Source organism: Lepeophtheirus salmonis, chromosome 5 (genome assembly GCF_016086655.4).
Source record: "Lepeophtheirus salmonis chromosome 5, UVic_Lsal_1.4, whole genome shotgun sequence".
NCBI classification, from domain to species: Eukaryota; Metazoa; Arthropoda; class Copepoda; order Siphonostomatoida; family Caligidae; genus Lepeophtheirus; species Lepeophtheirus salmonis.
The window spans coordinates 72,692,187-72,707,824 of NC_052135.2; positions in this window are offsets into that span (position 1 = coordinate 72,692,187).

The window sequence follows — 15,638 nt, forward strand, 5'->3', positions numbered from 1 at the left end:
TTCAGCACTATCAATTACGCCCAACATCACAGTTGGTTGATAATCTTTTATCTTTCAATACATCTAATACTTGTGGTCACATCTCTTGGATACCTGGCGTTCTACTTGGACTTTCTGTAATTACCCATTCAATCTGTAGTAAATATATTGGTTTTAGGACGATTCGGCAAAAAACAAATTACCCAAGAACGGTTTGGGATATTCTGACGAAAAATGTTATTCATATATACGATTGTATATTTTAATTCAATTTAAAATGATAAATAAGTATTGTTGAAATGCTATATACCGTCATATAAAGTAAATTAATGAGTTGTTTTTGCAGAGAAATATTTTTCGTATTAATTATATTTTTTATGATTAATATATAAACACAAAACAATAGTATGTGGCTCAAATCTTTACCGTGTAGTACTTTGAATAATTTAAATAATTAACAAACACAACTTCAATTCGAATGGAGGAAGTGCTACTCACTTCGCTCTTATTAATTAACTATTTTTCGAGATAATGAATTATTCTTATAGGAAAATAGATATGGATTGATGAACATGCATAATATTGGACAAGCCCAGTAATTTCCAATTCAATGTGATGCTTAGTCTGGGAGAAAAAGAGACTGGTGACCCTATTGAGGCATTTGGCTTCAAGTAAACGTCCGTTTAGCAAAATATACATTGAACAGAATTGTCTATCGTCAAAAATATTTTCGGCTCACGAAATATATATTTAATAAAAATAATAACTAATTTTGATGTTTATAAACAAAAAAAAATCTATAAATAAAGCAAAAAAATAAATGTTTATTAAAGCAATTGAGTTAACAAAACATCTTAAAGTGTTTTGTTGTAAATCTATGATAGAATAACGAAGTTATTGTTGATTAAAAAAGTGTTCAAGGATATTGAGATAAACTGTATCTATCTACAAATATTCAAAGTCACACCTATTAATGCCGTACCTATATTGTAGGCACGTTATAAATACATATGATTCTACGGTCCTATTCAGCTTCCACATATACTATATTCAAAAGTTCACTTCATCATTTATAAACAGAGAGCAATAATAGGCCATTACGTAACAATGATAATCATGATGACTGAAAGCGAGAGTGAATACATCACGCATAGTTTTAGAGTTGATATTATGAGTATACTCCTTTGTTGTACCATCTACATAATTTATGTACTTAAATAAAATGTACATTAGGATGGGTCAAATTATCATTTTGATATTTTAATGTTCCTTTATTTTGTTGTATGGAGTTGCACTGATTAAATACAGGGTTTGTAAACTATCTAAACAGTCACTTTAGGCCTTCCTTTGGCCAAACTCGGGCACACAGGCAGTTATTTTTTTGTTTGTTTAAACTTGCTACAGTTAAAAAAAAAATCAATTTAGGAATTCGTTGTTCCAAATTTTTGGAAAAGGTATCTGAACGTGCTTGAGACCAAGGTGAAGCCCTGGATAGGTATGGTTGTCATTGGGAGGCCTTACATGTGGCAGCAGGACTTAACTCCTTTCCACACATAAAAAAAAAGTATCAAATGGCTCCAAGACAATTTAGACAACTTCTTCTCACCGGACGTTTGCCCCTCCAAACTCGCCCAATCTTAATTTGAGGGATTTTTTATGTGGGGCACGATCGAACGACAAACCAACCGAACCCCTGCAACGCCAAAGACGAACTCATCAGTCGGATAAAGAATGAGTTCCAGGATTTGCCAAGGGACCCCGGAGGAAGGGTCTGCTCGCGATTTCGATCTTGTATAGAGATTTAGTATAAGATGTATGTGATTTATTGATACAAATTAATCAGAATTTGCTTAGCTTTCAGAAACTGGTTTTATTTTTTTAATTTGATAACTGGTTTGAGAGAAAATTACGTTCATAACAAATAGCTTGCACACCCTGTATAACTTACATGATATTGTTACATTTACTTAATTTGACATAGGAATAGTCTTTTATTTTATATACTTAAAGTATACCTCCTTCGCGAAGAACAACCGAGACGCGAACCTACGCACATTGAGTTCGAGAGAATAATTTCTCTCAAGCGCGTTGTCCATTGAGCTTGAATTTTTTTTTGAATAATGAAAACGAGTTAATGGAAAAAGTTTTCTATTGGTATCAAATTTTGATTGAATTGTAAATAAAATTTAGTGGTTTTCCTGTGCATTTACACTTTTAAAAATGTATAGTTGTTCTTATAATTCATTTCTTTTGTAATGATGACCAACTCAATTCACTTTATCGATAATAAAAGACTAATCTATTTATTTCTATGGGGAGTGACTATTTATTTATTTTTAATTATTATAAATACTTTGTTAATTAACTGGGCTATCTACAAAGATTTATAAAAATGATGCTAATTTCCCATGTTCGACAATTTATAGCCAATTATTTTTAGTATACTCCTACAGCGAAAATTTTATTCTATGCAATTCTTTTTTTATCATGATAATACCTTGATTAAGATGTATTCGTACATTTAGCAATTTTTAATAGAAATTTAGTAAATTTTTTAACTGTTTTGAATTAAAAGTCGTTCCTCTATTGTTCCTTATGAAATATTTATTTTTATTTTTTCCATTTCCTTCAAATTAATATTTTACCATAAAAGTAAATTTTATCTTTTTAGAATATTTTAAAATAAAAACTATTATGTTAATGTCTTATTTCTAAACAAGTATTCCTAAGATTTAATTGATAAATGAGATTGCAAAACGGATAAAATAGTTTGAAAAAATGAAAAATTTAAATGATGCAATTATTATAATCCGACAACCTTTTATAATGTAATCAAATACCTTTTATTTTACCCAGTTCAATAATTTTGAAATATAAAGGTTGATCACAAATATAGGTTTAAGAATGATTATGGTTGAAAAAATACAAGTATTATGGTTTTGTTCTTGCTGCATAAAGATTAAAACAACACAATATTTGACAGAAAATATAATATTTTATTTTTGAAAACAATTTTATTTCTTCAATAAGTACAAAGCTTAAACCATATCATTATTATAGGTTTAAAATGACAGTATCAATTAACTTTCTTAACATAACTGGTCATAACTCTCCTCTATTTGTTCCAAATCTATATATTCTTCATTTTTTATAGACTAATGAATTCTTGTAAACAGACTTCCATTCTTTACTTACCCTCCCAACTTCTGTAAATACTGTACTTATTACTAAAGGTTGAAGTTATTTACAGAGATTTTTTAGCTATACACTTCTTTAGGGATATGTCCACATCATTTTTATCAGTAAATCATATTATACGATATGTAAATAACGCTTGATGGATCCTGGCTATTCATATAAATACTTCAAGATTGTTTTATATTTGCCAATACAGTGTGGTCCATTAAAATCGGACCATTTTGAATTTTAAAAATTAACAAGATACAATTTATTAATTAACAGTAGAATTATAACAAAATTAATGTTATAAAAAGATGTGTGTTTGACCTCTCTAATAATTAATGTTACCCCACTAGTGGCAATGGTGGCTTCCAGGCTGTGTCACAAAGCCTGGCATGCGCTTCAGATGTAGTCATCTGTCCTCATGAGCTCCCAGGTCGGGCTAACAATGGCTTTATGCGCCTTGGTTTTTGGAAGACGGACACTACAGGCCTTCCCCTTGACATCACCCAAAGTGTGTATTTGAGAACAGGGCTGTAGAGGGACCAAAAGAACTCAAAAAACTCAATTAAAGCACATTTATTTTCTTTAAATTGGCCCTTTTTCAAAATTTAATACAACAATATCAAGATTAAAGTAATAATAAAATACATCAAGAGGGATTACGATAAAATTAATTATAAATAAACGTTATAGTTTAAAATTAACCCACTAGATCAAAGCCCAATCCTTCAATATTAACAATTTCAGTATATTATCGGCTTATATAAAAATATATCAATGTCTACCACTACAAATTATCAGTAGATAAAATATGAAAATGATTAGATTAAAACAGACAAACAAAAAACAACTATGTCTTCGATGTTGTTTTTCTCATCATAAGGTATCTTCTTACTAAACGTTTAAGGGTTGAGTAGAACTTACATGGCCATTGTGGGGAAAAACGAGCAATGTCAAGAGCGTAATTGCATAGGGCCTCATTGACTTGAGGGGATTAGCGTAGGCTTAGAAATTATAATTCTTGAATATATCCAAATATGAATTAGTTTCAATCACTCAATCTTCATTAACTATTGAATTTGTAATAGTTCATATTTGCAATGGACCATCCGGTACTTTCCCAAAGTTTTAACTGAATTGGAGAACTTTCAAAGTACATTTAATTTCCCTCAAATTTGGTATAATACAATTTTTAATAGTATAACTAATTTCCCAATGCCTTCTCATCGTCTATTTCAAAAATTCTGATTTTTAACCCACTCCAATATGTACTCACAGATGTTTACGTAATTTTGATCATGATAAATAAGAAGTGTACCTCCTTAAATACATACCATATAGGAACAGTCCAAGTAATGCAAGTCCAAGTTAGTTGAGGCTTTTTTTTAAATTAAATATACGTTTATCGTTATTATCTCACAATATTTAAATATAATTAATCTATTCAATATAAATATATAGAAGAACCAAATATGCTAATTAAATTAATCTGATCCATTCATATCTTATCTTATCTTAATTTATCTTGATCAATTCAATTTTATTCAGAAAAGGCATAAAGTATTTGGTATTTTTTGAAGTTTTTTGAAAATAATTAAAAGGTTTTTGAAGCATTGAACGTCTCCAGTTGTAAGGTTGAATAAAAAAAAGTTTTTGAATCTTTCAACAGAAGACTTAGAAATAAATTCATATATATTTTAGCCCTATCTTGAACATAAAGTTTTAAAAATATATTTCAGATTTAGGTGAGGTTTTTTTCGGCGAGTGCCAAAATAGCGACATTTATTTTAGCAATAATTTATTTATTACAAAAATGTCAAAAATTTATCCGTTCATGATTTTGACAATAAGAACTATGTTAGAATGTGCATTCCTTTTTTTCAAAAACGACAATACGACCACCCCTTTATTTGAACGCCAAAATAATTAATGAGTTTAATAAATTATTCCCTTCAACAGAAAGTTGCAGAAATATAAGGACATCTCTCAAGAGCCTCACATATTCTTAATGAACTTATCTCATTTAATTTCAAAGAACACTCTGGTAAATATTAATGCCTTAAAAGAACCTAATTTACCTTGAAATGTTTATTTTAAGAAAATATCGCTCAAGAGAAGCTTGTCGAACATCATCTTCGTTCAAATAAATATTTGTTGAACACAATTTTGGACAAAGATTAAAAAGACTCAAAAAGATTCATTATTTATGTATTAGTTATTATTATTTGATAAAAATTGCACGTTGCATTTCCTTGACGTTTACAGACGTTTATATTACTCCCTTGAATATTTATAGTTTGAAATTTCTTTAAAGAAAATAATGAATTTTAAAGCCATTTTAATCATTTTTGTATATGGTTCATTATATTTTCATTCTTCGAAAATTATCTTTAATTTCTGTCACTCAATTATCATTCTTATTTAATTATTGGAAGTACCGTAAATTGCATTTAAAATAGTCAAAGTTGATCGTCGCAATAAATGAATGAAAAATTGATAGACTTAATTTGAAAGGGAATATCATGACCAATCCAAGTCTTTTAAATTTAAAAAAAGATTACCAAACTATAGCTCAAATTCTTTGCTATCTTAAATTATCGCTCAAATTTGAAAGTAAACCCCATAACTGACTCAAATTTGTTAATAAAGAATGAAATGTCTATATGTTTTATAAAAAGTAAAAAAATAGGATTTTCTCCAAATCTTTATTTTTTTCCAAGATTGTTTTTATGATGACGCAACATATATTTATTTAAAATAACTTTTGCAAAAGATGACACTAATTAAAATATATATTTTGAATATTAATATTAGTACTATGTACCATTTAGTTGGAAAAATAATTCATTTGAGTTCGTTAACACTGACAGTCTCGAATAATCTGGTAAATTTATAAAACAAAGTCCCAAACTCCTTGGCGTATTACAGTATGATGTTCAGATTCGATTAAAGGGGACACATTACCTTTCTTGGGATCGGGAATCTGGCTTTTAATATAATTTTGTAAAAATTAATATATATAGAAAAAATACATTTTTATAACAAAACTCATAACTTAAAACAAAAATTGCCATTGCTTTATATAAAACGCCATTTTAAAAATAATAATAAATATAATGTTGTTAAAAAATTAGTATTAAATAAAATATGGCATAAATAAGGGGGCACATGTATTTTAGCCCCTGATACCACTCACGCGAATGTTTGCACTGCTAGTATCCATAAGCATAGGAGATGATGACTTTTTATACAATCAACTTCAACTTTGCTTAAATATAAATATTTGAATTCTGAATAGGATTTCATTCGAACACTTCATTACAAAATTAATTAATTTTTATATTAAACTATACACCAGTCGACTTTTAGTGGGGGTTAAATTACCACTCCCCCCTAGGACTAAAACTGGAAGGGAGAGGTATGATAAGGGTTGCAAATACTAAGATTGTTTTAACCATAGGATTTGCCTTGTAGTTGCCAAACTGAAGAGTGTTTTCCTTTTTTGTTTTTTAAACATAATATCATTATTTTTTTACTCTTGAGGAGAAAAATTCTTAGTATAAAGTATACCCATGAGTGTGTGTACTCAAGACTGAAGGGAAGTAACGTTGATGATTTGTGGTTGAGTTCGAAAAAGGACTAATTTTTGTCCATTCCCTTGTTTTATACGGAGTGAGACTTGTGTTTACCGAGTGCTCCATTAAAATCAGTAATATTATAAATATATAAATTGAAATATATATTAGTTTCGGAATCTAAAATATTTAAATACGCAATAACTTAATAATTGTTCATACTTTTTTTCTTGGCCATAAGGCATGCCATTTTATTTAACAACTTAAAAACATAATAGGTTTTGAAAACTAATTATTTATATTTTAATTTATTGAGATATTAATTAATTTCAATCACTTCATTCATTATTAAGTTGGTAAGAATTCAGATTTCAATGAACTACCCTGTATTTACTTAATCTCACTACTAATTTAATCAAATGTCATGAAAGCAAAGTTGATCTTTACTCAAGCATTTTTTAAATTATAAAAGTTACTATGTATTTTTTTGTTTAATATAGAGAAAATAAATACGATTTGAAACCCTCGGACATATATGTATATTATAACTCCTTCAAGCTTCAAAGTTAAAATAAGCATAATAATTAGTTTTTTATTCATTTAATATAATCATATTAGTACGATTTTATGAATCATTAATGTATAGTTTTCAATTAAATCCCAACGTATAAATTCAAAATTAAATATGTGAACTCAAGCATTTTGTCTTTATTATGAATCTTTTTTAGAACTAAATTGTCGTTGGGAGATACTGTTTGAGTCATAATACCAAAAGAATTATTTAAATATAAGTAGATTTGTAGGCTTATAATCTATGCATAATACCTTATTAAGCTACTACCTTATAAACTCATAAATATTTTAATAAAATTTAATTGGAAAAATATAGATCAACTACATTTATAGGATTTAAACTCCTAAGGGGTACATTGTATTAGTTTGCCCCAACGTAGGACTAATAATTCTAGTAGTTATTTTGTTATATTGTATCGTTTTAAATTGACTGTGATTATGAATTGTTTCTTTTTATTTTGTATATTAAGATTTAAGTAAATTTATGCATGGCCATATTTTGAAAGCAAAGTAATATAGAAAAAAGTAAATAATATATTATTGGAGTAGGAGGAAGGATCTCGATTCTGGGAAGTTGAGGGGACTTAGAGTCATTTTTTGGACTGAGGGGTGAATAAGGGGAGAATGGCATCTCTTTAGGTAAGTACTTTTTCTTGTAAATACCATGAACCATGACAGTCTAATTACAGGATGAACGTAATGGATATCATGGGGAACAAATCTTATGCCATCAAATCCATAATTCCAGGAACAAAAAGAGAAATAAATATACGTACTAACTCCAATGATTGTCTAATCCTACGTGGAAATGTATTTGAGCAATTGTAATCGATTGAGTCGAGATTCCCCTTTTCCTACTTCAATAATATACATAAAATCTTCGCATTGCAAACTTATTTCCTTATTATGTAAACGTAGCAATAGTTGAATTTCAACAATCTGCTGTCACTATCTTCAATATCGAGATATACATATGCTGTATGACGTTCAGGCAAACTTATACGATGCACCCTTACCATATTGGTACAACTATCTACAAGCACATCAACAAGGAATAGTTTCTTCGAATATATTTGTCGTATTCAAGTTGCGAGTATTTACAAGTTACAACCAAAAAATGAGATGAAGAATTTAAGTTACTTGGTATGAAGGTAATCAATAATTGAATATTCCAGGGATGATCCATATATTAATCGTTTATTTTTTTATAATTAAATAAAAAATTAATAAAATATTTTTGGTATTCTGTGGCATATTACAAAGCTCAAATACCCCAAGTTATATTTCTCATAAATGCATAAAAACCATGTAATTGTAATAAATCAAAATGAAAGGATAGAGTCAATCAATAGTTGGTTATGTTGTAATGAAATAATACATTTTAAGTAAAAAAATGTCGACTTGTACAATGTGTTTATACAAGTTGCAACTTATGAAAACATTGCAACTTACACTACGTATATAATTAAATGTGATACAGGAAAAACTATATATTTTAAAGTGAAATGTTCGATATAAATGCTGTTAGGAATTCAAATAAATATATAGCCTATAATTTTATAAGTTTTTATTTTTTAAGCATATATATTTATCAGAATTCGAAACGGGATTACACGAAGCACGTTTTTCTCTTGACAGTTCAAATAATATAATATTAATATAAGTAGGTGAGTACGGGTCCACATTTTATTTAGCCAGAAAGACAAGTTGCCCTCCGACTACTTCTCAGCCTTTTTGGACGTCTGTGCAGGCGCAATATCCTGCTGAAACACTACGTTCATGTCCAGGGAATTGGTCTGGACCTATGGTTACAGTATAATCTCCGTAAGTTTCTTTCCAGAGTCCAAAAGTGCGCAAACCATCGGTTTTTGAGGTCCTGAATTGTAGATTGTCTTTTATTTTTGGTTCACACGTTAGTATAAAAGGATGAATTTTATACCATTCGTAATGAGTGTGTACAAACGTTCCTTGTTTCTCGCTACCGAATATGCATTTTATACTTTCATCTTGATTATTGCTCTTATTATTATAAATCGATGGGGGATGATTCGTTAACAGAGCCGTTTTTACTTAAAAGAAGTAAAATATGTTTTTTAAAAACGTTTTTAAATCAATGTTAGACCTCAGGACACTTATTCTATCCAACCGTTTCGAAACTAGTTTTTATTGTGAGCATTATCTTCGACACAGTAGATTTGTAAAAAATATTTATGTAGAACTTTTATTCAATATTTTATTTCGAATATAATATTAAATATCTTTTTATTTTTTAAATAATTGATTAAAGTAAAACATTGGTATAATTACTTATAGTTATAGAAAAAGTGAAATTTTTCAAGTTGATTTTACAATGAATATGGTTTGCAAAGGAGTTTTGTGTTATAGTTTAACAAATAACGACGAACGATCCCTGATTCATCCACTAGTACAAAAATAATTCTCAAATAATACTATACCTCATAAACTATGAAGTTAGATTATCAAACTAGATCTTACAAACCAGGTATGGAGGTTTATTAACATAATTTGGTGAATACGTTTTGTATAGTTGAATATTTAATAACGATGAACATTAAATTTGAATAATTGATTTACATATAATGATTATACAGATATACATATATATATTAGAGTGGTTTGATTTTGAATTTTTTGAATTTCGGTTACGGGAATTGTGGAAAAGTTGTTATATTTTATAAAAATTACCTATATAAAATTGCAATGTGCTGCAACGTCATTTTTAGGTCTCACATATCAATCGAATAATGAAAAAAAGGCAATAACTCTTTACTTATTGTGTATAGATACACAAAATATATTTTTTGTTATTTTGCAATAAATAATTTTGAGACATATTTTCTTAACCTTTAAAAAGTATTTCAAAGTTGTTTTTTTCTAAAATTGTCTTATTGAGCAAAAAAAGAGTAGAAAGTTTGATAATCCTAGTATAGCTCGCATTCTTTTTTACATTTTCAGAAATGGAAAATAATTTTTTGTTCTTATTTTGCTACAAAGGAATGCTTTAGAAAAAAACTTTATTTATATTTCTTATAGGTTAGAATAATGTCTACCATAATTTTTTAAAAGCAAAAGTAATTATGAATGCTTTATTGCAATCTTTATGGACAAAATAAATATATATTTTCTTCTCTGAAACTTTGAAGTAGATGTGCTATCTAAAGATTACATCGTAGGGAAATGAAATTTGTATAGATATTTTTCTTATCACATGACAACTTATACCAACTAGCCGCAATCGAAATTTGAAAAAAGTTGAAAAACAAACCCCCCTAATATACATCTACGTATAAATTATACATGAGTATAACAATTCATGTCTTTATGAGTGAACTTTATATTTACTGTAGTATATGAAATGCTTAGAAAATATTCTTAAACATCATATGAAATTATACAATCACATACCTTGTGATCTTAAATAAAGATTTATTTCTTTAATTAAGAATTTAAGTTGTCTTTTTTTATGTTCGATACATATGTCTACAACGTACACTGACTATATATTTTGCATCTTTAGTTTGTTTTTGACAGATAAAATGGTTAAACAACGTGTTTTTTTTTGTGCGTTTGAAGTTTTACACTATTGAAAATGAAAAGAATAAATCAATTTATGGAAAATTCTTTAAAAATTTGAAAGATTGTATTTTGGTATAAAATATTTCGAAATTTTTTAGGAGCATTTTCTAAATTTGAAATTTCAATGAGTCATTTATGAAAATAGACTCTAAACTTTTATAAATAAACTTAAGGTGGAGTTTAATCCGTATGAATTTAGAAAGTAGTGTTGTGTAAGTCCTCATTTATTCGGTTCAATCCAATTCATTCTTAGGATCCGTTTTTAAGACCGTCGGATCTTCGGACTGTAAGTAAAAGACCTGATTAAAAAATAATATATAAATATATTTGAGCGACGTCATCTAGTTTTAAGTTTTAGGACTGATATGCAGGATTGAACTGGACCTGACCGAGACGAATTTGATTGAACTTCAGTCCTACGTCCAAAATGAGGATCGACACAGCACTAATCTGAAGTATTTTGCAACTTTTCCTCCAAATAGAGATTTTTTTTGGGATGATTATCAATTTCCTCTATAACATTCCTTTATTAAATAATAGACACCTGTTCACGCTTGATCTCCAAACTCTTTTGGATGGACTAAAGGTGGGGTTTAATCCCGTTAGAGTTAGATGGTTTTTAATAATTTTAGTACTGTTCAATCTTTCTTCAAAAATAAAAAATATTGTTGCTAGCTTTCAATTTTTTTGAAATCTGCAAAATTTCTTTATTTCATGTTAGACAATTGTTCACACCAGTACTAATTGAACGAATCAACGTTCAGAAAACTAATAAGAGACAAAACAGTTTTTTCTGTTAGTGAGATCGCACGGTGCCCAAAACATAATATACCCTATATGTAAATTTAAATTATTGGGACTTTTACTTTGAATATACAAACAAATATTTATTATACTGTATTTACCAACAACTCTCAAACACTTTTATTATACAAAAAAAAACCATTGTATAGTTTTATTTTGATTATAAGTGACTACATACCATGAATAAAATAAGTTTTTGATCCTTATTCATAATATTTTTTAAACAATATGTTACAAACAAAAAAACTTCGAAACGATGGTGAACAGATTGGCAGCTCTTGGCGATGAAGTCTATTTCTATGGCGTTTAACGTTGTCATGGTGGCAGCTTGGAACAAATCTAAATTTTGATGGGAGGAGTGGAAAATATCGTTTTCCAATTCCCCGTAAACTGCAAAATTCAGAGAGTAGAGATCAAGGCTAGTGGAAGATCAAATGAAATCAAATTAGAAATTCACTATATTGATGGTGTAGAAGTTATGGTTATTTTTGGCTGTATGGACTAAAATGGACATCTTGATGTTGTAAGAAGTCGGGAAGGAAATGACTACAATATCTGCAACTCCCTCGTTACTAACACCGTCGCAGAGGAGATTAAACAAGAGTAGTATTTTTTGCTCTCGCCCCAACATTTTAAAATAAGAGATATGGGATGAAAACTAAACTTGTTTATATTCGTTTCAGCTGCTGTTTGGTTGCATAACAAACCTCCTAATTAAAATTAATATGGATTAAATTTTAATCAAATACAATTGCAAGTTTTGGGTCCCCACTCGATATTGTCTTTTACAATTAAAATAAACCTATCATAAAAATAATGGATAATTTTCTTTGTCATTTGACAATAAAAGAAATTACAGAATATAAGTTTGATATTTATTGACATATAATAATCTGATTAAAGTAAATTAATTATTGAAGCCCTTGTGTCAACGAAACATCATCAAATGTTGTATTCCAAGTAAATGAAGGAATAAAGAAATTCTTGGTAAATGAAAGAATAAACAAGCTATTGTACTTCAAATAGCGTCTGAGTGATATTGAGACATACTGTATGTGCTCACATATTTTTCCAATTTCAATTAATCAATATTTCCAGGGTTTGGAGTTTTTTTTTACATATCTCCATATCTATAACTCAAAAGTAAAGTATTAGTCAGATATTTGGCTAATAGTTAGCCCTACCTTTTGTTATATCTATTAGTTTTACTGGAGAGTTACTGAATATAACATGGAAATGATTTAACAAGATTTGTTGTTGCCCAACCTCCATTTAACATGTGGATACAACTTATACATATTTATACATGAAATAAAATGTTTTATTCTTAGCGGCTCAAGAATAAACATAAAATGCCCCTTATAAAAATATTTTGAGATATAACATTAAAATACTTTATCAATAATGTGACATGATCAATCCTTAAAACATAATATTCGAAATGATAGTCTTATATTTTTTAAATAAAAAATATATCATTTGATTTCATTCACGTTGAACCAAATCACAGTAAAAATATCTTATAAGGGAATTAAATGGTTTTTTTAGGAACTGTATTTCGTTTACCTAGCCTATTTATGTATTTCAAAACGTGAGGGGAGTGCCAAGAAAATACATCAACTATTACAGTTTTCTCTCTTTATATGGATAATTAATCACCATTAGAGATAGGAATATTGTCTAAATTGCGGTAAGCGTAAGTTTAAAAATATATGTTGCTATGAGCAGGATATAAGGGGGTCTGAAAATTTTCCGATCTCAACGTGAAGATAACAGCACTCGTAAATAAAAGATAGCATCTGTTTGGAGTTACTCACCAAAGTTTCATCCTAGCACAAAAATACTCAATGCATTTTGTTATCAGCTGTCGATTCCCTCAACTCACTGGATACGTCATACCTAATTCATTATTTTTGATAAATAAACAAAGTAATAGGTAATGATTAAAGATGGGCGGTTTGGTCAAATAAATTACTGTTTTGAGATTAGAAAAAGAAAACAGTTGGTTAAATATTTATTTCTTCTTTTTTCCTTCATTATTTACAACATCTCCCTCTAAGGAAGACTATAGTCATCCGCTTACCTTAGTAATATTGAGTATGTATAATTAATTTTATTAGTCAAATGCCTTAAAAAAGTTTCCCCGCCGCCTGGATTGCATTTAATTGTATCTCCATCTATCCATTTTCCCTCAGAGTTCATATTTTCCATGTCGATATCCTACCAACACGCCTTCAGATCCTCTCTTCAAGTTCTGTTCAAGGAATCTTGTTATAAAAAGACAGAATAATCCACTGAAAGCCAGAGTGAGGAAAAGAAAGAGTTCTCATCGTCCGTCCTTCATTGAAATTCTGAAGTTCTTAAGTCAACTCATCTTTGTCTCTTACACTAAGAAAAATATATCAATTATTAGTGTCCTTCAGTTTCCTTGATATATATAACGCAGAAAACACTTATCTCAATCACAATTCCATTTATAAGGTGGAATTTGTGATATATAATCTATAAGGATAATTATCTATTTAACCTGAACCCTTGACTTCTTTATTAGATGTGTGCCTCTTTTGTCGTTGGAAAACGAGTAGAAGATAATTCTAGACTTGAAAAAATAATGTGCCTCTCTTTTCTCGATAGTTTTGTCTGTATTGCCAATACATATTTCATTCTGCTAATAAGTATATTTATTTATGTATAAAAGTGTCTTAAATAATTAATTGAATTTATTTGTACTATTTTATATTAATAACTTTTATATCGTACCATTTGTCCTTTTAAATTTGTCTGATTCTCTGCTTATGACTTCTAGTTATAATTAATATAATTGTTTTTTTAGTTGTTGTTTTTTTTTAAATTTAACCATACTTTCATAACTTACTATTACAAGCATACGGTATAATACTTTAATAAATTATCTTAATAATGTTCATTATTTTAATGTAACGATAAAAACGTCATACTTCCTAATAATTAATATTTCTATAGTATAACGTACTTCGTACAAACTCAAATAAAGTAAAAAAATATATATAATTTGAATATTAAAATTCCCTACTCATCGTGAATGGATCTCTTCAATGTGGCAATCTTTTAATCTTCTTTGAAAAGAAGAAGCCAAATCTGGTCTCTTGAGATGGATGATCATGTTAAAAGTATATTTTTCTTTAATTTTCTCTATCTGGTTTCGGTCCTATGTCTTGGAGAACATATCTGAAGAGTTTTCGTATTTCCTTCACATCAAAAATACAAGCCGAGATTTTGGCAGTTGTAAGTTAGGTTGTATCTGGACTCACGAACAACGAAGAACAACTACATGATTGGTCTCAATGGGGGTCTTAGCTTCAAATGTTGTGTTAGGTGTTTGTCTAACAGCCATTTCTTCAGGTATGCACTTGGGTATGCTCTATGGATTCGAACAGATTTGGAATTTATTTCAGATAATTTTAAGTCTTTATAGTGTATTTTAAGTATGACAGGATGAAGACAGATTTTATTTTTAAGTATTTAATATTCCTAATTGTACAACATATCATATTAGCGACTTTAAGGGAAGAAATTGAAGAGATTTCAATGTTAATTAATCTATGTATAATAAAGAAATATGAAAGTTATTTTCATGAGTTTCTCGAAGTAAATCATGTATTCCTGAATTTGGAAATTTCGACTACTTTTTTTATTAACTGTTCTAGTATAATTTGAAATATAGAATATTCTCATTTCTATAGTAGACTAACGTGATATACTATCAATACAATAAATTTTGACGTATTATCTTTATTAATAAAACAAAGTCTCACTTTTGGTTATTTATAATAACATCAGCTAGTACTTTTTCAATTTCAATAGGATAATCCATTTCTTTATGTGATCATGAGATACAATTTGAGTAATCAGTGAGTTTTACAATTTGACTAAACCAAATCAAAATAA